Source organism: Phoca vitulina, unplaced genomic scaffold (assembly GCF_004348235.1).
Source record: "Phoca vitulina isolate PV1807 unplaced genomic scaffold, GSC_HSeal_1.0 scaffold8, whole genome shotgun sequence".
In the NCBI taxonomy this organism is placed as follows: domain Eukaryota; kingdom Metazoa; phylum Chordata; class Mammalia; order Carnivora; family Phocidae; genus Phoca; species Phoca vitulina.
This window is the reverse complement of record NW_022589711.1, coordinates 20518054-20543815: the sequence shown is the minus strand read 5'-3', so window position 1 is coordinate 20543815 and position 25762 is coordinate 20518054. Positions and strand designations below refer to the sequence as shown.

General features: G+C 37.3%; 1 pseudogene; it reads left to right on the top strand.

Annotated features, from left to right (window-relative positions):
* The first annotated feature begins 439 nt into the window (after positions 1-439).
* Positions 440-1509, top strand: LOC116633641 (annotated as a pseudogene).
* Positions 1510-25762: the final 24253 nt, after the last annotated feature.

The following is a 25762-nucleotide window of genomic DNA, read 5'->3' as shown; positions in this document are numbered from 1 at the left end:
ATACTCCGAAGATATTGTATAAGTTTTAGTTCTCATTTTAATTAAGATAATCACAAATGTAGTTACACTTACATATAATAAAAATAATGCATGAAATATTACTTATTTACTCTGGAGACTTCCAAGTTATCTTTGGAATATCACTTTTATTAAAAATAAACATGTGACACCAGTTAGTGACCCACGTAGGGTGTTAGCTCTTCAGTATCAGCAGTTCTGAGAGGCAGCAGAATAGAGGAGTTAAGAGAACTCAGGTACGAAGTTAACAAAACTAGACTAGTATTCTGTGGTCTTGGAAAAATTGCTTCTATCTTTTTGCTTAAAAGACTGCTATGGACACAGCACCATCACCTCCCCCTGGTGCTGCCCCCTCCTTCTGGACCCTGGTGACTCACGCCTTTGTTTGTCCTTCCTGGTAGAGGCGGAGCACCTTCTGGTGGAGTGCTGGGATGGGGAACATGATATCAGGAAGCTTTACCACCTTCTACACATGGTGATCTGGGTCTCCCCCAAGGGAAACCCCCCCTACCATCCTCACCTCCCATGACGTGGGCCTCAATCACAAGCTGTGCTCCAACACCTTCTTCAACTTTGAGGGCATGCAGGAGATCTCCAAGCACTTTGTGGTGTGCCACGTGGATGCCCCTGGTCAACAGGTGGGGGGCTCATAGTTTCCCCAGGGGAATCAGCTCCCCTCCATGGAGTAGCTGGCTGCCATGCTCCCCCATGGGGTACAGCATTTTCGGTTCAAGTATGTGACTGAGTGCAGAATGGGATCCAGAGCCTATGTGCTGGCCAAGTTTGTAGTCATCTTCCCCAACATGGTGGAGGGGCTGGTGCTGATGAACCCCGATCCCAACAGCAAAGTCCGGATTGACTGTGTGGGCACCAAGCTCTCTGGTGTGACCAGCCCACCTCTTCTGCCAGGAGGGGCTGGTGAACAACACGGAGCTGGTTCGGAGCTACTGGCAGCAGATTGGAACATAGTGAGCCATGCCAACCCGCAGCTCTTCTGGAACATGTACAACAGCTGCAGAGACCTGGACATTAACCTGCCCGGAGCAGTGCCCAACATCAAGACATTCTGTCTGGTGATACTGGTGGTTGAGGATAAGGTGCCTGCCAAGGACGGGGTGGTGGAGTGCAACTTCAAACTGGATCCAACCACCGCGACCTTTCTAAAGGTGGCAGATTCCAGGGGGATCCCCCAGGTCACACAGCCAGGCAAGCTGACAGAGGCCTTCAAATACTTCCTGCAAGGAATGGGCTACATGCCCTTGACCAGCAGGGCCAGCCTTGCCCGCATTTCTCACTGGTACCAGCTCAGTGGAAGGCAGCCACCCACAAGCCTGTACCCACTCAGAGAGCAATGAGGTGCTGGGCCAGATCAGTCACACCATGGAGCTGTCCTGTTGGAGCCCATGGCCCAGCAAAGACACCTGCCTGCCCCTGTCCGAATACTGCAATCCTCCTGCCAGCTCATTTTCCCTGTCTGAGCCAAGGCCCTGAGGTAGAAAGTTGCCTGATCCTCCCTCTCCATGGGCACCTGACTTGGGGGCTGAGGTTAAATGCTGGGATAGCCCATGAGGGTTGAACACACCCCTAAGAACTCCATGGTGTCTGCCTTTGGGAGCCAGTATGTGGCTGAGGCTGTGTTGGCTGAGGGTCGCAGTAGATCCCCATTTTTGCCCCCAGGTTCCATGGATGACAACCCAATTAGCAGCAGTGTGTCCAAGGCCACCAGAAACATGGTGTTGCTAGGGAGAGTTTTGGTCAAGCTATGCCAACATTTTATGTGGGCATCACCAAGAAAGAAGAGAGTTTATTTGGAGAGATATGATCCAAGGTAGTGAGACATCTGCAGGCCCACATCACCATCTCAGTACTATTGGAGTGGCTTGGGCTGGGGCTTGCTGGTCCTGGGATGGGAAGTGAAGGTTCCTGAAGTGAACACGGGCCAGGCTGAGGAGAAAGGCTTTCCACGTACCCAGGTCCCCTCCTTTCACCTGAAGCCCATGACTGTGCCATATACTTCCTGCCCACCCACACTATCAGGGAGAATCTCCTGGCCCAGAAACCAGAGCCATTTGTGTTGGAGCTTAAATCAATTGCCACAAACCCTAAAACAAGTGAAGAAGGGGACAAAGCAATGAAAACTGCAGGGCTGTGGAGGGGGCAGCTGTGTGGGGGGGTGCTCTGAGACTGAGAGGACCCCCTGCATCCACATTTCCTTTGCACATATCACCCCTTCTAGAATTTTAGGTCATTACTAGACTGTTCTGGAGCCTGGTGGGGTATTAGTCTGTCCCCCGTTGTATTCACTGGCATGCTTCCTTTGAATATCAAATGTGACTGTTTGAAAAGCTGGTAGAATTAATCCTTACTATAGATAGTGCTGCAAATCTTGGATTTTTTTTCTGTGTTCTTTCAGATAATATATCTATAAATATAGATAAATTGGGTTCTCCTGCGTGTGGTTTTCCATCAGAGGTTGTCTCTTTGGTCAAGGTGGACTTTTAATGGAGTTCATTATTTTCCTCTCTGTATAAAGCGAAGAACCTAATTTTGTGTATTCTGGTGGCAATGTCATGAAATTATGATATGACAAAATGTAAAATAAATAAAAACCCTTGTCAAAGTAAAAAAAAAAAAGATTGCTATGGGTATGAAAGGGTTTTAAAAATATTGAGTCTCATATCTCATTCAGTTTCACAATAAACTGTTATAGTTATTATTGTTTATCATCTGTTACATATAATTTTAAAGCACCTTGCACAATTACAAGATAAAAAAATACTTGTTGGCAATTTATGATTGCATTGATTTCCCATTGCTGTTGTAACAAATCACCATAAATTTAAAAGCTTAAACCAACACAAATTTACCATTTTACATTTCTATAGGTTAGAGGTCTAATCCAGATCTCACAGGGTTAAAATGTTGGCAGAGCTATATTCCTTACTGAAGTCCCCAGCAGAGAGACTCTTTTAGCTACTAGAGGGTGCCCTCATTTCTTGGCTCATGGCACCTTCCTCCATCTTCAAAGCAAGCAACCAGCGATATTGTGTCTGTCTGATCCTTCTCCCTTTGTCACATCTCCCTCTGACTCTGAACTCAGTCCCATAATAAGGACCCATGTGATTAGATTGGACTCACTTGAATAATATGAGGTTATCTTCACATCTCAAGGTTCATACTTTTTTTTTTTTTAAGATTGTATTTTCAAGTAATTGCTACATCCACCATGGGGCTTGGACTCCCAACACCAAGATCCAGAGTCACATGCTCCACAGATGGAGCCAGCCATACACCCCTCAAGGTTCATAGTTTTAATCACATCTGCAAAGTCCTTTTTGCCATGTAAAATAACATATTCACATGTTTTGGGGATTAGGGCATGGACATATTTGTAGGACCATTATTCTGCCTACCACACTGATGTTAAAGACATAATGCTGAGATGATTTTAAACTGTGTTTTCTTTCCATGAAGATCCCAACACAGTACATGAGAGTTGTAAGCCACCATTCTATATATTTACTATATTCCATGTGATTCACCTATTTTAGGGAAAATGATGGTGGAATATAATCAACTGGCCAAGTAGGGAGTCAGTTATTTTAGGTATTTTTAGTATGCCCTAATCAGAAAGGCACTGCAATTAGCTTCCTACTGGGCACAATCCTAGCTGACTCTCAGTATATTTCAGGCTGATTATAGTATCTATAATGCATACTTCATCTGATGCTTTTATCCATAAACCTCAATAAACTTTGCAAATACCTGCAGTCTCATTTTCCATAACCTCCAAAATACTAATTTCATCATGCCAATGCTCATGTCAAAAACACTGAACATTCACAAACTTTCAACAAGACAGACATGGTTTTAGCCCTAGATGAGCTTCCCATCCACTAAATGGGAATGCATCCTTAGAAGCTGAAAAAAAAAAGTAGTTTAATTCAACAATAAAAAATGATTAAGTTTCTTGATGTATTAGTTTGCTAGGGCTGCTATAACAAAATACCACGCACTGGATAACTTGGAACAACAGAAATTTATTATCTCACAATTTTGGAGCCTCAAAGTCTGAGATCAAAGAGTCAGTAGGGTTGATTCCTTCGGGGGGCTGTTAGGAAAAAATCTGTTCCCTGCCTCTCACCTAACTTCTGGTGGTTTTATTATCAGTCTTTGGTATAGAAGCATCACCCCAGTCTCTGCCTTCGTCTTCATTTTACATTCTCTCTTAGCATGTCTGTCTCCAAATTTTCCACTTTCTGTAAGAACACCAGATGACCTCATTTAACTTCCCTACCTCTGTAAAGATCCTATTTCCAAATAAGGTAACATTCTGAGATACTGGGCGTTAGGATTTCAACATATGAATTTTGGGGGCCCACAATTCAACCCATAACGCTCCATGTTAGATATTAACTTTTACATATAGATGCCACTTGGCATCATTACTTTGTCTGGTACAACGTCTGAGAGACAGAGTCAAATTTCATTGTGTGAATTGACATCCTCACATGGCAAAATGGTCATGCAAAACACAGTTTAGGAAAAATAACGGTATGAAGCCACAAATCTTCAGAATTTTATTTTGTGCTATCAGTACTCAAGCACTTAAAAATTGCAAAATTCCCGTTAAGAACTCTGTGTGGTACGTCACTTCACTTGTTCCACTTAGAATTGACCAAAAGCTACTGCTACCTGCCTGGTTCACTGCAAATAAAATCTGAACACACAGTGCAGAGTGCAGCCTAACTCATACCAACAGTCAGCACCAACTAAATCATAGTTTTCATGTCACAGGCAGTAAACAAAGCACAAATCAAATAGCAGTGAAACTAGAAAGTACTATCATTTTAAGCTATTAACAGCAAAATTCCTTATCACTTCCCTGCCAAGGTTAGAACAAAGCAACCGATACACAAAGAAGTTAGAATATGTCTATCTGTGAAGATGATAAGAATGGCTTAAGGTCAGATTCTTATCTAACAGGGGTTTTTTTGTCTCTGCTAAGGAACAGTTAAAAAAAAAAAAAAAGGACCAGTTATCTGTCACCCACAACATAAACCTCAAAACAGTCTTAAGCATCTTTGTATTCAAGTCAGTCAGACATTCAACGAATATTTATTGCACATCTATCACATGCCAAGCATTCTTTTAAGCTCCATTACATATCTAATAATAAATAAAACACAATCTCTATTGATAAAAAAATCTTAGTCTTTTTAATGATTCTAAATTAAATTACTTCTTTCCAGTTTCTAGGAATATGCTCCTACCAACAGATTGGAATTGTGTGTGTGTATGTTTGTATGTGTGTGCTTAATGTTTTTTTGGCATAATTCTTATATTCTAGATTTTAATTCTTATGGTAAATATTAAAATATATTTCTTCTTAATTTAACACATATTAAGTTTTTAAATTGAGTATTTTAATACAGGCTGGTTCAAATATTTTTAAAAGATATTATTTATTCATTTGAGAGAGAGAGAGAGAGACAGAGCATGAGCAGGGGAAAAAGCAGAGGCAGAGGGAGAAGCAGACTCCCCACTCCCAGGACCCAGAGGCAGACACTTAACTGACTGAGCCACCCAGGCGCCCATGGTTTAAATATTAATACATTTATAGAAGGAGTGTATTCTATAGAACAGTGGTACTATTAATAGACTCCTAAGTCAACACTAGGAAGGAAAGCATAATCTAATGAACCAGTATTTTCCAAATTACCAATACATGATAATAAAAAAAAACTTGCATGGGTAAAAGACAGTCTCCAGTGCAAGAAAGAACAGTGGATTTCAATGTAACAGAGTATAAGTTTATTGATACGTTTCAAAATACTGTAACTTAACCTTTCAGAGACTACCACTTGTCAAATTTTGTATAGGATCAAATATCCACAACTATCTGAAAAGGCTTTTAAAATACTCCTTTTTACAACTACATATCTACATGAAGCCAGATTTTCTTCGTATACTTCAACCAGAACAACATATTACAACAGGTTGAATGTAAACAGTGTATTAGAACTTCTCTGTCTTCTCGTCAACCAAATATGGAAGAGATTTGCAAACATATAAAACAGTGCTTTCTGGGCACCTGGGTGACTCAGTAGGTTAAGTGTCTGCCTTCGGCTCAGGTCATGATCCTGGGGTCCTGGGATCAAGGCCCGAATCAGACTCCCTGCTCAACAGAGAGCCTGCTTCTCCCTCTGCCCCTCCCCCCAACTCATGTGCATGTGCATGCTCTCTCTCTCTCTCTCTCGCACATGTAAAAGTAAAATCTTTAAAAATGTATATATAAAACAGTGCCTTTTATAAAACAGTTTTATTAAAAATGCTATTTATGTTAATATTTAATGGGCTTATCATTTATTTTTAATTAATAAATAAATACAAGAAACTTTCTCATTTAATTTCTATTAGAGTAAATATTGATAGCTATAACCCATATGAAACAAAACCTCTCTGAGGTCCACAGTAAGTATAATGGAGTCCAGAGACCCAAGAATTTAAGATTTACTGCACTGATATATATTTATTAGTGCATTGCAATCAGCAGTGCAATAATAATAAGAAGAAGAAGAAGAAGAAGATGCAAACATTGCCTACCTGGGCTCCTCCAAGCCTGGTCCAGAGTGGGGATGATCCTCCCAGAGCCAGGGGAACAGGTGGCAGATGCTGCACTTGCCAGAACCTAATGCCATTAAATAGTGTCATATATTCTTTATCTCTGCTCCGTACTCACCAAGCAAACTTCTGATAATATGATTTTCTAGTTTTTCTGCAGAAAAGTACTATATAGCTCTACAGAGAATTTTATTTATTTAGAAGTTATATTTTTTTCATTATAAATAAACAAACAGATTCTAATTTTAACCATCACAGCTATTTCAACCACTGATGATAAGGCTTTGGTCACTTCTGCACAAACACTAGGCTCTTAAATCCTTTCCCATCAGTGGAACTTGGTAAGGGTCTTTCAGATTTTCCTAATCTCACATCATGATATTAGTCCTGTGTATTCCAGAAAGCCCTGGAACACCTTTGCAAATGTTCCTCCTCTACCTGTAAGACAATGAATTACAAGGAGTCTCAGAAAGGGCAGGCAGCCTCCAGGCCCAAAAGATGCTCATCCGCAGAACCACGATGGTGGCTGCCTTAAGAAAATCTGCTTCAAGATAACTTTCTCTGTGAAGAATAGAACCTGAATTTTTTATTTCTGAGAAGAAAAAAAATAATCCCTGCCTCACCAATAATCAGGTATGTGTTTTCAGACATCATAGTTTAATGATTTAATTGGAATTGACAGGATTCAGGTGTGCTGATTCACCAAGAAGGATAAACAAGAATTTCAGAGCATACAAATTCACCAAAATGGAACCAAATTGTGAAGATATCTTAATTCACACACATGTGAAAACAAACAAAAAACAAACACCATTGCAAAGACTGGTGAATTCACCAAGATAAACTGTAATAGATTGTTTTATTAGGAGTTTCTGGTACTTCGCAATGAAGGAAGTAGTAATAAGTCTTCATTAACATGGCTAAAGGAGTTTCCATTTCCTGATCTCTGCAATTTTTCTTTTTGTAAGCATCTGTTCTCTTTTTTAATATTCTACTCTGTAATGCCATAATGCTCAACAGTCTCCTTTGGGATTGCAGCTTTCAGGAAAAACTGTAGGAAATCTTTAGTCTATGCACTTGAAAAATGATTTTATTTTATGACAATTTTATCATTCTACTGTTAAAACTTTCCACTTTCTCCTATACACTATAAAAACACTAGCAGCCTCCTCTGCTTTTAACAAGAAATGGTAGAATCATTCTGTACTCTGCCCTTAGCTATATTTTGCTTCTTCGTGACAGTATACTCTTGCTATAGAGGGCTTATACTAAATTCCACTGAAAAGAATGAACTGCTACTCAATGGTGTTTTACTCGACAATAGATGCCCAGTTGAATAAAAACATGGACATCTGGGTACTTCTTCCAATATTATTAACTCCCCCTACTCCTCAGTTTGCATTCAAAGGGTGTTCACTTTTAATATTTATATGTTTAATATGTATCTTCCTAGAATATCATATTTATTGTTCCACCTTCTGGGACTTGATGATTTATTAATTCTTGGCACCATTCATTCTTTCATTCAACATCACATGAATCTAAGTGTTGTGATGGATTCTGAGGATATAAAAATGAATTAAGCATTATCCTTGTTCACTAAAAATTTTAAGTTCTAACATGAAGAGTGTGACTACCAATATAAAATATAATATAATATAATATAATATAATATAATATAATATAATATATAATATGGTTAGTTTATACAAAATCCTGTGAAAGAATTGAGAAGAAACAATTATTCCTGGAAAGTAACAAGGGAATATCTTATAGAGAAGAGAGTAATTAATCTGTATATTGAATGAATGACAAGTAGAAGAACTTCAATGAGGAAATGGGGGAAAGGTGGGATCATTGGGGGCTGTACAAACTCACAGAGCAGTGCTAGAAATGTGTGCTTGGGGAGGAAAGAGGAATGCAGGCTGCCTGCAGGGTTACATATATCACAGAACTGAAAGGCATGAGGAAGTGAAATTAGGCTGTGGGCAACTACGAATGCCATCTAAGCAATATGGTTTTTTTTTGTTTTTTTTTTTTGTCATATAAGCATCATGAGTGAGACATTCAGTTTTGTATTTTAGAAATGTGAGTCTGACAGGAATATGGACAATGGATTATAGTGGAGAGAATATGGGAACATGACTCAGTTTGATAAGGCAATAAAAACGCAATGTTACAGGAAGGAAATTCAAAAGGAATATTCTGAATTAAGTTTTATTGTTAAAAGAAAATTGGGAATATCAATCATCTAAAGATTGACACAGATAACTCTTTTCCTGTGCTATGTTTTCTATTCTCTTTCTAGTTCTTAGGACATCAACAACCTATAGAATTTTTTCTTGTAGTTTTCTCTTAATATCCACATTTTTATCTACTTTTATATAGCCAAAACATGTTTCAGTCATGAGTCCCATTAGATGATGATGTAATAATAATAATAATACAATAATAATAGAGAAAAAGTACTTGTGCACAAGAATTTTTAACTATAAACTCACTTTCAGGGGTCAAAATTTATATTTATAAAATTCACATATATTAAATTAACTTTGTCCAGGCTTGATAGAAATGCCCATAACCTGGGAGAAGCAAATAAAAATTTCCCTTAAAAAAGCATCTTTATACTAGAATTAAAATTAAAAATTTTTCACTTTTTCCCTGCCTCTGGAGTCCCACAGATCAAGTACAGCCAAATATATGTTAATTACCAAGAACTACATAAAACTAAAAACCACAAAAAACAAAAAAACATGATTGAACAAAAATGACAGCAAAAAATTTTAAAAATTAGACTCTCCAAGAACTTCAGTTACTAGATTTATCACATGTAGAATATAAAACATCTTGTGTATAAAACCTTAAAGATATATAAACACACTTGAAAATGGTATGCAAGGAACACTGGACAAGTTTTAAAATGAACCAAAAAGAATTTTAAGAATAAGAAATAGCATGACTGAAATAAAAACTCAATAGACAAAATAAACGTCATATTAGACATTTAGACTTATGTTAGACACATATTTCTGAGGAAATAAATAATGACTTGGAAAACATATATTTGAAATACGCAGCACAGACAGACAAGAAAGGAATATGGAAAATGCATGTGAATCTAAGAGATGTGAAGGTTGAAATAAGAATGCCAAACCTAAGCTAAAGTAGAGTTTCAGCATGTGAGAACAGAGAGAAGAGGAGAAGGAAAATGTTTAAAATAATACTAGCTGAGAATTCTCCATAATTTGTGAGAGATGGGAATCATGATATTCAAGAATTACAGTGTATTCTGAGAGAGAGAGAGGTGAGCAGGGAGAGGGAGAGGTAGTGGGGAGGGAGGGTAGGGGAAAGAGAGGAGAGGAGAGGAAGAAGGAAAGAAGGAATAGAGAAAGGAGAAAAATGTTAAAAGGCCCTGGCAATTGGTTTAGCTTGGGAAAGACATCTTAAACTGTTAAATTGGACCTTTTATATGCTTTGTTTTAATGTAGATCTTAATGATCGCTTTCATACATCAAGGTCTTTTTTAGTCTACATTCAGTATTTTTTTTTCAATTCAGTAGAAAAGGATTACATAATGGGCTTAAATAGAAAATCTATGCTGGACTGGAAGCATCAACATTGCAAATGTGTGTCAACATGAGCAGGTTCCTACTTTTCTGAGCCCAAGATTCTCTCAACTCTAATTGCTTTTGGCATAAGATGCAGAAAGGCAGAAGCACATCTTAGTTTAGCTGTGTTCTTGGCATGAACAGTTGAACTGTTGATAGCATAGGGACTTTTTGTAGGATTTCAAAGTCAGTTTGCTTAGAAATATGCATATGTCTAAGTTAACACTTTCCCCAGTACCAAAAGAGAGTATCACCCATGTACGTGTCCAGATATTAAAAAACAGAAAGTGTAGAATTTAAGAAAGACTCCAACTCTTCCTACCAAGATCCTATTCACATTGAGTTTTCCAGAGTTCTAAAATTAGTACATTTTTCAGATCTATTGGAAATGAAAGAGAACTGAATGGAGTGATGAATAAATTCTGCATTGGAAAAATGCAGTTAGTTTTATATATAGGATACTAACTAAATTCTTCTAAATAAGAAACCTTTTAGCCTTTTCTCTTCCCCTTCCTCTTTTCTTTCCATTCCGGACAACTCAGTTATAAAGCCTTTAGGTGGACCGAGCAAAGCAGGCTTTCAAGCCAATGGGGGTGAGGAATAGAAGTTACTATGATCTAGATTTGTGTGTTACAGTCTGAATGGTGTAGCAAGGCTGACTGGCTCAGAGTGTCAGGGCCTGAGCAGAGAGAGGAAGACCTCCACAAGGTGTGGCCCAGCATAGGGTGTGAGAACACGTTAGTTGAAGAAGACATGAGGGAGAGAGTATGATCCACATAGTGTCAAGAGCCTGAGTGGGGTGAGAAGGGCACCCATGGCAACCAGCATAGGATGCTGGAGTGCAAGTGGAAAGAAAAGACCATTCTTTGGGGAGACAGTAGGCTGTATGATGTCAACACCTAAACGGAGTGGGTGATGCATCCACATGGGGGATGGGAGGCAGTCTGGCCTCAGGAATCATAACCCAAGCAAGACAAGGAGGGTGCCCACACAGAGCCGTCACCAGGCGTGGGCTGTCAGTGCCTGAGCAGAAGGACACCACATGCCAGGCGTAGGTGTGGGCCAGCCCACTGTAAGATGGACTTAGTGCCCAAGTAAGATGAGTGAGGAGGATGGCCCATGAAAAAAGATGTGTAGGTTTTTGGAGGGAGCCTGAGCATTCTGAGGAAGGTGAACACACAGCCCAGCTCAGAGTGGCAGAGCCTGAGAAGGGAAAGAACAGCTTTCACGTAGAAGGTAGAGCCCCACATAGGGTACTGGAGCCCAAGATGGGTAAGAAGAGTGTCTGCCTGGGGGAAGCACAGCACGGAGGGTCAGAGCCCTAGTAAGTAAGAGTACCAGCTTGGGGGAGGGTGTGGCAGTAGATATGGGAGATTGGTTGCATGATGAAAGAATGATCAAATTATTAATATATTAAATGTAATGGAAATCAGATTTATCACTGTCAGAGAAGGGAGCTAAAGGAAGAAAAGGAAGAAAACTAGAATGAACCCTATTTGATTGGATTGGAATTGGAAATATTGATATGAATTCAATGTTTCTGATGGACAGAGATAGAAAAATGAATGTAAATAATAAGGTGTATATGTCATGTGCATATGTGTGCATTATATTATACATATAGTTTATGTTCACACATGTATGTATGTGAGTATGCATATGCATGAGTTTATTCCCTAATTCTGCTCACTGAGGGGATGTAGGATAAGCAAAACCTCAATAATAATGAGCACATCTGATGCTAGGTGTTGGCTTCTAAATCCTCAGAGAAATGCTTGACTCTACGGCTGAGGTACAGAAAATAGGAGGTGAGCCAGGAATATCTGTTTGTGTCAAAAAGCAAGGAAGAGGGGCGCCTGGGTGGCTCAATTGGTTAAGCGACTGCCTTCGGCTCAGGTCATGATCCTGGAGTCCCGGGATCGAGTCCCGCATCGGACTCCCTGCTCAGCGGGGAGTCTGCTTCTCCCTCTGATCCTCCCCCTCTCATGCTCTCTGTCTCCCATTCTCTCTCTCAGATAAATAAATTAAAAAATCTTTAAAAAAAAAAAAAAAGCAAGGAAGAGTTCAAAAAAAAAAAAGTCTGGTACATATAAAAAGGAAACAAACATGGCTTGAAAGGGCTCCTCTTGCTCATATCAGGGACAATTTAAACATCAAAATAAAAGCTGATAATAACAGATCGAAACCCACTGAATAAAATAGGAAATCATAAATCCAGAGAAATATTAATTAATTAAATATCTAATGAATATAAAATTTATATAGATTGGAAGTAACTGCCCACAAAATACATTATAATTACAAAGGGGAAATAGTAACTTTACATTGGATAAGCTGGACATGCACCATCTTAATCCAGTAATTAAACTGAACATCACATATAATGAGATAAATCAAAATGTCTTCCACCTTAATGCAGATGAGAAAAGCACATCATTTTTATGATTATTCCAGCCAGAAATGCATAACCTGACTCTAATTATAAGGAAATATCAAACCCAAACTGGCTCACATCCTACAATAACTTTAAAAGTGCCAATGTGAGGAAATTCAAGGAAAGACAAGGAATATTTCCAGACTGAGATATGAACATTAAATGTAAAGTGTTTGACTTGGAGCCGGGTCCACTGGCCATAAAGTACATTAAGACTATTAGTGTAACTGGTATGAGTCTGATGATTAGATGATAAGAAGGTATGAATATTAATATCTTAATTTTGATTGTTGTAAAGTAATTATAAAAGAGACTGCCCTTTATTTGCCCAAAAGTATTTTTGACATGTGATGGACATCAAGTTAAGAAGTGAAGTGACAAATCTAAGCTTGATATTCATTAGTCATTTTTTTTCATACTGACGATTTCTATCCATATGCAGAAGATTTGGAATACATATTCATATCTGTTTTGCCATGATGAAACTTCTTTAAAAATCCAAAATGGAGCCACATTCAAAATAAATTCTTCCTTTCTCTGCTCTAGATCTCCCTGATGCATCCATTCACAATGAGTCCCCTGAGGTCACATAGTTTGTTTCAAATGGAGCATGCAGGTAAGGTTTTCCTAGGTGAGGTGAGCTTGGGTTCTTCGCCACATTGATTTTGTATTACAAAATATTACTCTTTTAAAACCTTCCTTTGGAAGGATTCAGGAGCCTACTCAATAGGAAAAATACGTATATATATCCCTGATCTCCTATCATGAGGTAAAACCGTTCAGAAAGAAACTGAGGAAAAAGCTATATTCACATAATAAGAATATATGATAGTATAACATTCATAAATAATAAAAAGTGAAAAATTCTATCCACTCCATAGCACATTGGCCCACAAACCCCAAGTAGCCAGATATAAAACTGTACGTGATAACATGAACTGTTCCTTAGTCTAGCTATCTGCAGTCAAGAGAACAAAATATAGTAAAAGCTCCTAAAGAGAGTAATAAAAATGTCAAGAAATCTACAAACAATATAGCCACTCATTCAATATAATATTGAGAAGAGTTGGAGAACTCAAGACCTTAGAAATTACTTATTCAAACATAGCAGCGATCTTCAAATATCTGAAGCAGTATCATGTGAAAGAAGAATTAGAAGTAATAAATGGAAATTATGGAAAGACATATTTCTACTGAGTTAAAAAGAAAAGCAAACCTTGAAATGTTTCAAAATGTAAGAGGCTGCCTAGGCAAGTGACTAGTTCACTAGAATATTCACAGCACAGATTAATTGCTTGATAAAAGGGATAGAATAACAGGCTGGTCACAAGGGATCTTTGATATGTAAGCTAACTTCTGATCTTATAATTCTATTGTTTTATATATTCAAAACTACCAGAAATAAGCTAGTAACTCCAAAGTTCATATATCAATCTGACCTTAGAAGGTATATATTACAAGCTTCATTGCTAAAGGTTATTATACAAACATGGTCATTTTTTCTAAAAATAATCTCTCTCACAAAGACAAGCTATAGCCAAACTTCATAAATCCCCTGAAATAGGTTTAAAAGTGATAAACTCAATAGGAATCATATACTGGAGGGCAGACATTGATTGAAAGGAAATATGTTGGCTTTTGATACACTGTGTTCAATAGTGGTTCCACTGCTGAGGAATATTCATTGTCCTGCAGCTAGCCAATTTTACATTGCAGTGACATGAGCAAAAACCTTATTTTTCAATACCTTTTTATTGTAGAAGAATGTGTTTGTTTCCTTAATCATCATTTAGAAAGTGACATTCAAGGACAGGCATGTTTGGGAAATCAGAGCATGACAAATTGCATTACATCTTCAAATCATGCTTTGGAGTTAAAAGAACAGGTAAGCAGGTGCCTTTATGCAACTTGCATTTAAGAACTAATTTCTTTGGTGAAGCATTATCTAGGATGTGTATAATTTATTATTAGTATGACAAACTACCCAAATTGTGTTAAGATAAAAGTCTATGTACCTATGACAAAAAATGTACCATCAAAAATCAAATTATTTCTTTTTTAAATATTTTACTGACATAACACTGTATATCTGTATATATGGAAACATATGAATGGCTAGATGAATTTATCTCTTTTCATCTCAATATCTACATACTGGGCTTAACACTTCTTTATACAGAATTGAAGCATCTTCATCCATCCATCCATCCATCCATCCATCCATCCATCATAAATTCAGCCATAAGTAAGGAAAATGCCTTAGCCAAGAATGTGTGGTTGGATTGGAAATATAGTTTATGAATTTAAGAATGTTAAGTGTATGTGTATGCGTGTGTGTATCAGAGACTGAAGTTTTAAAAAGATGAAAAAGAGGTAAATCTAATCCAAATATAGAATAGTAACTTGTAATAGTAATAATGGTGAAGGTTTCATGAGAGAGGGTACCCATATAATAGAATCACCAGCAAGAAGCTGACTATTCTTCACCACATAGGAGCCGTATCAGAGACTCAGTTTCTGGTAAGTTGAGCACTCAGCAATGGTGATAGCCAAATTGGAAATGCCTCCTATTTTAACAGGGCATAATTCCAAGGCCTTACTTTTCATTAGGCCATTAAGCAAGTACCAGTTTTACAAAACAAAGAATATAGATGATCTCTGCAGAATGGACCATCTTGTTCACTTGATTTGAGACTCTTTATAGAGGTGATGTTTTTTGGTAAATATTCACGTGGGATATCAAAATTTCCAATTCTGAGTTTATTCCAAAATGCCCTTCCCTATAACCCTGTCAAAATTTCTTCCCCCAAAGTATTAATTCCAAGACCTTTATAATCTGGCATAGGAATGTCCATTCCCTATATAAGAATATAAGTTTTGATGTCTGTTTGCTTCAGTATTTATGAAATACTGATCTCACATATATCACTTAATTGAAATACTGAACAGAACATTTAAATTTTTCAGTGGATAGATACAACAACAATTAGTTCAAGATAGACATTTTGTCATACACAGACACCTTGGGATGCTTGTTCACTTGTGCAGGAGTGCTCAGGCATTTGATCTTTACCAGAGTCCTCTAGAATAAGGAGAGTTTTCTCAAAATGAATCTACTGAAGAAGGTACAGCATTTCCTGAAATCACAGAAGACTCCTCAGTAAATCTCCTGTTTACCATAGATTCCAAGCAGCATATGGATCTGCTAGAATGGGCATACACTGACTCTAGGAATAAAATAAAGTTCCTTTATTTTGAATAGGTTAACAAGGATGTCCTAGAATACTGAAAGTTTATTTATATTACCTTTGCTATTCCTACGTTATTTGTGCCCTTTGCTATTCCTACGTTATTTGTCTTTCAACTCCCATTAGGCTTGTCTAATCAAGACATAATGATTAAAGCTAACATTTATTCTCTCTCACTATGTGGCAGTTACTCTTTTAAAAGGTCTAAGCACTTTAAATATATGAACTCACTGGAACTCCAAAATAACTCTATGAGATAACCACTATTATTAACCACATATTATGGGTAAGAAAAATGAAATACAAAGATGTGTCCCCAGTCAGATAACTAGAAATTAGGAGAGCTCAATTTAGACCCATTTATTTTTCTCTCAAGTTCATAATTACTCCTTTCTCTTTTAAAACTTTCTTTCCCTTTATTACCTTTTCCCTTTCTTCCCTCCACTTAGTCCACTACATGGGACTCTTGCCAACATATTTTTTTTGGAAACATGATAGTTTAACTTTGTCTTAGAATACACTTTAAAGCAACTTATATAGACCTCCCTTTTCATTACTTACAGAAAGCTAATGACTTAACAGTGTAGTTTGTAGCCTGAGTTATTATCCTTCTCTCTGCTACCTTCATCTTAGTTTAAATATGATAGATTCACTATGAAGAGTAAGCAAATTAATCCTAAGGGCATTGTTAAAATATAAAACCAAACAAACATACATGCACCAATGAATTTTTGCCCAGTAAAAAAAAAAAAAAAAAAAAAAAAAAAGTTATATTCACTTTCTTAATGTCCTGGGCAGATTGTGATATAATCACCAAATATCATTGGGAAAAATTTGGGGATGTTAAGAAAACATCATTCTGGGAAAGCTCCCAGAATGTAACCTTAAGGCATACCCTGGTAATAGATCCTTATTTATCACTACCATGTTCTTGAAATTCTCTCACTTCCTCCTGTCCACCATCAGGTATCCTCAGCTCTATTCCCTATGAATGTCACACAATACAAGAACCAAGTCATATTTTTCAGTGAGCACTACAAACCACTCCCCATTTCTTCACCTTCCTCTAAGTTAAACTGTTGGCTTCCTGAACAGAGAGTGACTTTTTCCCAAGCGGTTTGTTAAGAAAATTCCTGTGATGGATCAGGGATTAGTGCTAGTGACAAGCTGACAAAAACATAGTCCTTGTCCAGGAGTGTCATGTTTTGTACCTGAGTGAGTCATAATAAATTGAAAATCTTCTTCTGCCTTCCCCCCATCATGTGCCAAATGTTCCTGTAGGCATAATCACTCATTCATCCATTGCTTAGGCAGTGACATGTAATTAAAATGGCATCATACAAATAGGATGAGAAAGTGTGAATTCCCATCAGATAATAACAACTTGCAAAATATTGCACAGCACATCTTATTTCATTTGTTTTAAATTTTAATCAAGCATGATAAAGCAAATGTTTACAAAAGAACTAAGCTATCCATGTTAAAATATGAATATCAACATATCTTTATAAGTGCATACATATCATATTTATATTCATTCAGCATTCAAACAGAAAACATTAACTGAACATTTACTGAACACTAGGCACAACATACATCCTATGGCCCTAAAAACATCAGTAATGATTATCCTTGGGTAAGATGGTGGAAAAGTAGGGTGACCTTAAGCTTGACTCCTCCCTTGAACACAGCTAGATAAATATCAAAACATTCTAAACACCCAAGAAATAGATTGGAAGTTTTAGAGAACAAAACTGCATGTCTACAAACTAGAAAAATGACCATGAAAGAAATAGCAATTTTTAATTTAATTTTGTTTTATATACTTTTAATTTTTTTTTCTTTTCTTTTTCCTTTCTTTCTTTCTTTGTTTGTTCTATCAAGGTTCTCATAACAAGCAGACCAAAACACACTTAGGATCTAGTTTCCTTTTTGTATTTAATTTTATTTTTTAATTTTATTTTTAATTTTTTAGTTTGTTTTATTTTGCTTCTTTTTTCTTCCAAACTGACAAGACTGAGGAATTCGCCCCAAAACAAAGACCAGGAAGAAATGATGGCCAGAGATTTAATCAATACAGATATAAGTAAGATGTATGAACTACAATTTAAAACAATTATAACGGGGCACCTGGGTGGCTCAGGCAGTTAGGTGTCCAACTCTTGATTTTGGCTCAGGTCATGATCACAGGGTCATGAGATAGAGCCCCACACTGAGCTCTATGCTGGGCATGGAGCATGCTTAAGATTCTCTTCTCCCTCTCCCCGCCCTCCTCTAAAAAAAAAAAAAAATTAATTAAATAAATAAAACAACTGTAAGGATACTAACTGGGCATGAAAAAGCATAGAAGACACTAGAGAATCCCTTGCTGCAGAGGTTAAAGAACTAAAATCTAGTCAGGCCAAAATTAAAAATGCTATAAATGGATGCAAACACAAATGGATGTCATAAAAACTAGGATGGATGAGGTAAAGGAACAAATCAGTGATACAGAAGATAAAATTGTGGAAAATACTGAAGCTGAAAAGAAGAGGGGAAAAAAAGCCCACTATCACCAAGGCATATCATGGTCAAATTCACAAAATACACAGACAAGGAAAGAATCCTGAAAGCAGTAAGGGGGAAAACATGTCCTTAACCTACAAGGGAAAACAGATCAGGTTTGCAGCAGATCTGTCCACAGAGACCTGGCAGACCAGAAGAGAGTGGCACTATATATTCAGCGTGCTGAATGGTAAAAACATACAGCCAAGAATACTTTTTCTAGCAAGGCTGTCATTCAGAATAGAAGGAGAGATAAAGAGTTTCCCAGACAAACAAAACTAAAGGAGTTTGTGACCACTAAACCATCCTGCAAGAAATATTAACGGGGAACACTTTAGGGGGGGAAGAAACAAAGACAAGAATGGACCAGAGAACATCACCAGAAATACTAATTCTACAGGTAACACAGTGACACTAAATTCATATCTTTCAATAATCACTCTGAATGTAAATGGACTAAATGTGCCAATCAGAAGACATAGGGCATCAGAATGGATAAAAAAAAAAAACATGATCTATCAATATCCTGCCTACAAGATATTCATTTTAGACACACCCACAGATTGAAAATGAGGGAGTGGAGAACCATCCATCATAATAATGCACATCAATAGAAAGCCAGAGTAACCATACTTATATCAGAAAAACTAGATTTTATTTTATTTTATTTTATTTTATTTTATTTTTTTTTAAAGATTTTATTTATTTATTCATGAGAGACAGAGAGAGAGAGAGAGACAGAGGCAGAGGGAGAAGCAGGCTCCCCGCGGAGCAGGGAGCCCGATGCGGGACTCGATCCCAGGACCCTGGGATCACGACCTGAGCCGAAGGCAGACGCTTAACCGACTGAGCCACCCAGGCGTCCCAGAAAAACTAGATTTTAAAACAAAGGCTATAATGAGATGAAGAAGGGCATTATATCATAATTAAGGGGTCTATCCATCAAGATCTAAAATTGTAAATATTTATGCCTCCAACTTGGGAGCACCCGAATATATATATCAATTAATAATAAACATTAAGAAACTCTTGAATAATAGTATAATAATAGTAGGGGACTTGAACACCCCACTTACAGCAATGGACAGACACCTAAGCAGAAAATCAATAAGGAGGGGCGCCTGGATGGCTCAGTTGGTTAAGCGACTGCCTTAGGCTCAGGTCATGATCTCAGGGCCCTGGGATCGAGCCCCACATCGGGCTCCCTGCTCGGCAGGAAGCCTGCTTCTCCCTTTCTCACTCCCCCTGCTTGTATTCCCTCTCTCGCTCTCTCTCTGTCAAATAAATAAATAAAATCTTTAAAAAAAAAAAAAGAAAATCAATAAGGAAACAATAGCTTTGAATTACACACTGGACCAGATGGACTTAACAGATATATTCAGAGGATTTCATCTTAAAGCAGAAGAATACACATTCTTTTCAGTGCACATGGAACATTCTCCAGAACAGATCACATACTAGGTGACAAATCAGCCTTCAACACATAGAAAAAGATCTAGATCATACCATGCATATTTTCAGACCACAACACTATGAAACTAGAAGTCAACCACAAGAAAAAATTTGGAAAGACGACAAATACATGGAGGTTAAGGAACATCCTACTAAAGAATGAATGGGTTAACCAGGAAATTAAAGAAGAAATTTAAAAAGTACATGGAAGCACATTTTATGTGAAAAGAGACTCAAAAAAAAAAAAAAAGTACATGGAAGCAAATGAAAATGAAAACACAACATTCTAAAACCTTTGGAATACAGCAAAGGCAGTCCTAAAGGGAAGTATATTGCAATACAGGCCTACCTCAAGAAGCATGAAAAGTCTCAAATACACAACCTAACCCTACACCTAAATGAGCTAGAAAAGGACCAGCAAATAGCCTAAAGCCAGCAGAAGAAGGGAAATGGTAAAGAGCAGAAATAAATGATATAGAAACAAACAAACAGTAGAACAGATCAATGAAACTAAGAGCTGATTCTTTGAAAGAATTAATAAAATTGATAAAGCCCTAGCCAGGATTATCAAAAAGAAAAAAACCCAAATGGATAAAATCACGAATGAAAGAGAAGATATCACAACCAACACCACAGAAATACAAACAATTATAAGAGAATACTATGAAAAATTATATGCCAACAAACTGGGCAATCTGGAATAAATGGACAAATTCCTAGAAACTTACAAACTACCAAAACTGAAACAGGAAGACATAGAAAGTTTGAAGAGACCCATAAACAGCAAAGAAATTGAACCAGTAATCAAAAATCTCCCAAAAAACAAAAGTCCTAGGCCAGATGGCTTCTCAGCAGAATTCTACCAGACATTTAAAGTGTTAATACCTATTCTTCTCAAACTGTTCCAAAAAATAGAAATGGAAAGAAAACTTCCAAACTCATTCTATGAAGCCAGCATTACCTTCATTCCAAGACCAAGACCCCACTAAAGAGAATTACAGGCCAATATCCCCGATGAATAGAGGGTGAAAAAATTCTCAATAAAATACTAGCAAATTGACTTCAACAGTACATTAAAAGGATTATTCACCAAAATCAAGTGGGATTTATCCCTGGGCTGCAGGGGGTGGTTCAATATTCACAAACCAATCAACGTGATATATCACATTAATAAAAGAAAGGTAAGAACCATATGATCCTGACAATAATGCAGACGAAAAACATTTGACAAAATACAGCATCCATTCTTGATAAAAACCCTCAACAAAACAGGGATAGATGGAACATACCTCAACATCATAAAGGCCATATAGGAAAGACACACAGCTAATAACCCCAATGGGGAAAAATTGAGAGCCTTTCCCTGATGGTCAGGAACAAGACAAGAATGTCCATTCTCACCATTACTACTTAACATTAGTACTGGAAGTCTTAGCCTCAGCAATCAGACAACAAAAAGAAATACAAGGCAACCAAACTGGCAAGGAAGAAGTCAAACTTTCACTATTTGCAGAAGACATGATACTGTGTAGAAAACCCAAAAGAATCCACGCTATAACTAATACAAGAATTCAGCAGTTACAGAAATAAAATCAATGTGCAGAAATCTGCTGCATTTCTATATACCAATAAGGAAGCAGAAAAAAAAAAAAAAAAAAAAAAAAAAAAATCAAGGAATTGCAATTGCATGAAAAACAATAAGATAGGAATAAACCTAACTAAAGAGGTAAAAGATCTGTACCCTGAAAAGTATAGAACACTTATGAAAGAAATTGAAGAGGACACAATGAAATGGAAAAGCATTACATGCTCATGGATTGAAAGAATAAACATTGTTAAAATATCTATTCTACCCAAGGCAATCTACACATTTAATGCAATCCCTATCAAAATGCCACCAGCATGGGGTGCCTGGATGGCTCAGTCAGCTAAATGTCCAACTCTTTTTTTTTTTTTTTAAAAGATTTTATTTATTTATTTGAGAGAGAATGAGATAGAGAGAGAGCATGAGAGGGGGGAGGGTCAGAGGGAGAAGCAGACTCCCTGCTGAGCAAGGATCCCGATGCGGGACTCGATCCCAGGACTCCAGGATCATGACCTGAGCCGAAGGCAGTCGCTTAACTGAGCCACCCAGGCGCCCAGTCCAACTCTTGATTTTGGTTCCGGTCATGATCTCAGGGTTGTGAGATCAAGCCCTGTGTCTGGCTCCACATTTAATGCACAGTCTTCTTGAGATTCTCTCTCTCCCTCTCCCCCTCTGTCTCTCTTCCTTGTGCTCTCTCAAATAAATAAATAAATATAATCTTAAAAAAAATACCACCAGTATTTTTGACAGAGCTAGAACAAACGATCTTAAAATTTCTATGGAACCAGCAAAGACCCCGAATAGCCAAAGCAATCCTGAAAAAGAAAAACAAAACTGGAGGCATCACGATTCTGGATTTCAAGCTCTATTACAAAGCTGTAATCATCAAGAGAGTACGGTACTGGCACCAAAAAAAAGACACACAGATCAATGGAACAGAATAGAGAGCCCAGAAATGGACCCACAACTATATGGTCAACATCCTTGACAAAGCAAGAAAGAATATCCAATGGAAAAAAGACAGTCTCTTCAACAAATGGTGTTGGGAAAACTGGACAGCAACATGCAGAAGAATGAAACTGGACAATTTTCTTACACCATACACAAAAATAAATTTAAAATGGATGAAAGACCTAAATGTGAGATAGGAAACCATCAAAACCCTAGAGGACAACACAGGCAGAAACCTCTTTCACCTTGGTTGCAACAACTTCTTAGTAGACACATCTCCAGAGGCAAGGGAAACAAAAGCAAAAATGAACTATTGGGACTTCATCAAGATAAAAAGCTTCTGCACAGGGAAGGAAACAATCAGCAAAACTAAAAGGCAGCCTATGGAATGGAGCAGATATTTGCAAATGACATATCTGACAAAGGGTTAATATATACAATCTATAAAGAACTTATCAAACTCACCACCCAAAACCCAAATAATCCAGTTAAGAAATGGGCAAAAGACATGAATAGACATCTTTCCAAAGAAGATATCCAGATGGCTAACAGACACATGAAAAGATGCTCAACATTACTATCATAGGGGAAATACATATCAAAACCATGTGAGATATCACTTCACACCTGTCAGAATGGCTAAAATTAACACAAGAAACAACTGCTGTTGGTGAGGATGCAGAGATAGGGGAACACTCTTGCACTGTTGGTGGGAATGCAAGCTGGTACAGCCACTCTGGCGAACAGTATGGAGGTTTCTCAAAAAGTTAAAAATAGAACTATGATCCAGCAATTGCACTACTAGATATTTACCCAGAGGATACAAAAATACAGATTCGAAGGGGTACATGCACCCTGATGTTTATAGCAGCATTGTCAACAATAGCCAAACTATGGAGAGACCCCAAATGTCCATTGACTGATGAAAGGATAAAGAAGATGTGGTGTATATATATATACAGTGGATATTATTCAACCAACAAAAATAATGAAATCTTGCCATTTGCAATGATGTGGATGGAGGTGAGTATATTTTGCTAAGTGAGATAAGGCAATCAGAGAAAGACCATAGATCTCACTCACCAGTGAGATCAGACCAGAGAAAGACCAGAGAAATACCATATGATCTCATTCACATGTGGACTTTAAGAAAGAAAACATAAACATATGGGAAGGGGGGGGGAGGAGAGAGGGAAACAAGGTGTAAGAGACTCTTAATGATAAAGAACAAACTGAGGGTTGATGGAGGAAGGTGGGTGGGGGATGGGCTAGATGGGTGATGGGTATTAAAGAGAGCACCTGTGGTGATGAGTACTGAATGTTGCATATAAGTGATGAGTCACTGAATTCTACTCCAGAAACCAATATTGCACTGTATGTTAACTAAAATTTAAATAAAAAAAATACAAATGTATGGAATTGTTGAATCACTATGTTGTACACCTGAAACTAATATAACATTGGATATCAACTAGACTTCAATAATAAATTTTTTAAAAATAAAAAAAGATAATGATTATCTTTAGATGGCGAGCTTTCAGGTGATTTTTAAATATATATTTCCTCCAAGTTTTTATGATTATTGTTTTTTTACAAATATTGAAAATTACTAATTTTTAAAGCTACAAATTTTGATATATGTAAATAAATGCATACGGAGTCTTCATTTTCACATAGCTTATTACCTGTTGAAAACTCCAAAGGTAGCAAAACCAGGTTAATAATTATTAGCTAGTTTATTTTCTAATGTTTACCAAAAAATGAAACTATTGTGCATGTCCCTAAATAATAATGCTGTAAAAGTAGGTTTCAAGTAGGGCTAAAATTCTGCCTTTTAGAAAACTGGTAAACTGGGAAAATGACTGATTGAGAACTCTGACTTTTATTCTCATTGGATTTCTAGTCACTTTTAACTGAGTGAAACTTGACCTTTGATTTACTCATGTCCAGTAAAAACTCAGGTATACTGTACCTGTTGAGCGAGTAGGACAAGAGGCAATTTCCCAATTGCTTGAAAGGGGCCAATAGGGCATAAAAATCCCTATGAAAACAGCAAAGGGAAATTTGTAAAGAATCTGATGGTGTCTTCAACACTGTGAGGTGGTATCACTGGCACAAGAAGAATCTTGCTGGGACTTAAAGGCAAAGGAATCTTTCCAAACTGTAAGAAGTGTTACTGTGTTTTTGGTTTTGTGCAGCTATTTCAGGGAGGTAAATTTTATTCTTTCTTAGTTTAAGTGAACATACATCTTTTGGTTGTGAATGTTGCTAACTTTCCATCCATTACATCATTATTCCATTAGGACAACAGCCTCCATGAAATGGAACTTATATATATATATTTCTTTTTATGTTAGCCACATTAGAATCAAAAATCAGTAATTTAAGATAGATAATTTCTTAATTATCTAATCTATTATTTACTATCTAATCTACTATTATACGATTTAATCTACTATCATCTAATCCACTATTATACTATTTATATTATAAAAATATATATATTTTTTAAAGATTTATTTATTTCAGAAAGAGAGAGAGAGAATGAGAGAGAGTGAGCAGGGGGAGGGGCAGAGAGAGAGAGAGAGAGAATCCCAAAGCAGACTCTCTGCTGAGCGAGGAGCCCAAGACGGGGCTCGATCCTAGGGTGTCAAGATCACGACCCCAGCAGAAATCAAGAGGGGGCCACTCAACCAACTGAGCCACCCAGGAGCCCCTTTATCCATATATTTATCTGTGTAGTGCATAATTACTGATTGTCTCCTCAGAAGCATTCCTACATTGTACTTTTGATAACCTTCATTTCCATTTTTTGCAAGTTAAATTTATGCCAAATCCTGCAGGGGCATGTGTAGGTTAGGCTAAGCCAATTGAACATTCCATTCCTCTAGCCATCATGACTGGTTCAATGGTAAGTGTGACTTGTGATCCCGTCCACTTAAAATGAAATTCATGACATTACGTGAGGATACTGGGGAAAAAATTCCCTATCATTCCTAAAAATAAGTAATGAGGAGTCAAGTAGACTAGGAACTTCTGGAAGACTTTTAGAAACACATAGAGAGTTCATCTTGGTATAAAGCAGAGTACAGTTGACCCTTAAACAACATGGCAGTTAGGGAAGCCAACTCCCCACCTCCTCAATGTCAAAAATCCCCAAACAACTTTGACTCCCCCAGAACTTAACTATTAATAGCCTAGTGTTGACCAAAAGCCTTATCCATAACATAGTCAATTAACACGTATTTGGTATTTATATGTATTATATACTGCACTTTAACAATAAAGAGAGTGAAAA